Consider the following 1,374-nt stretch of genomic DNA (forward strand, 5'->3'; position numbering starts at 1 on the left):
ACTTATACTTAACGGTTTTGAACTTAATAATGAATTCTATATTCAAACAAAAGACACAGCTATGGGCACCAAGATGGCACTAAATGGTGTCAACATTTTTATGGGAGACTTAAAGACGAAACATTTGGAAAACTGCGCAGACAAACGAACGTTTTGGAGACGCTACACTGATGACATTTTTTTTTCATTTGGGTGGAAACGAAGATTCATTACTGTCCTTTTATAGACATGCTAACCCCTTCCACAATTGTATTCAATTTACTCTAGACTACTTCACTACCCAAATAAGTTTCTTGGATGTAAACCTAACATTAAAAGATGGTGTTCTACATAGTGATTTGTATGGAAAATCAACGGATAAACCACAATAAACTTACATAATAGCCCCCCCCCCCCTACGTGGCACAGCGGTATGTCTGCGGACTTACAACGCTAGAAACCGGGTTTCGATACCCATAGTGGGCAGAGCACAGATAGCCCTTTGTGTCGCTTTGTGCTTAACTTCAAACAAACTAAAAACAACTAAAACTTACATAATCAAAGCTGTCACCCTCCACACACCAAACGCAATATCACATTCAATCAAGCACTTAGATTAAAGAAGATAGTAAGAACTGTGACCATCACATTAATCATTTGAAACAGACTATGACTGAAAGAGATTATAAACAAAACATTATCACTCAGATGTACGTGGTATATTGTTAGCTTTCTCAACAATATACAATGTACATCTGTCGTGAAACAATTACCTAAAAACAAATGTTCTCGTGTTCCACTGGTTATTACCTATCACCCCAAACTAAAAAATATACTCCAGATACTAAAGAAACACTTTGACCTCCTTCAACTTAATGATCGATGAAAATCTATTTTTACAGAAGTTCCTGTCGTTTCTTTCAGAAAGAATAAAACTTTGCATTCACACTTAGTTCACGTTAAAGTAAGCTTTAAGCCGACACCAGGTGGAAGTCAACCTTGCAATAGCAAGCGATGTCAAACCTGTCCGTTCATGCAGGAAACGGACAAAAGCAGTTCAAAATCACTAATTCCATAACCTGCTCTACAAAACTGTTATTTACTTAATCCAATGTCGAAAATGCAATTTCCAATATGTAGGTCAAACCAAAACAACTATAAGGGAATGTTTTAATAACCATAAATCAACAATAAAAACAAACAAAGAACTTCGGTCGCAAAATACTTTAACATGCCTGGACATTCTCTTGAAGACATTAAACTTATGGGTATAAAGACAAATTTTACATCTAACAGAAACAGAGAAATTAAAGAAGCTTATTGGATAGCGCTGTTAAATACTGTTACGCTAAATGGTATCAATCTCTCTCTCTCGGGGTTGTTGACCTACACAAG

The sequence above is a fragment of the Limulus polyphemus genome, unplaced genomic scaffold (genome assembly GCF_000517525.1).
Source record: "Limulus polyphemus unplaced genomic scaffold, Limulus_polyphemus-2.1.2 Scaffold1413, whole genome shotgun sequence".
In the NCBI taxonomy this organism is placed as follows: Eukaryota; Metazoa; Arthropoda; class Merostomata; order Xiphosura; family Limulidae; genus Limulus; species Limulus polyphemus.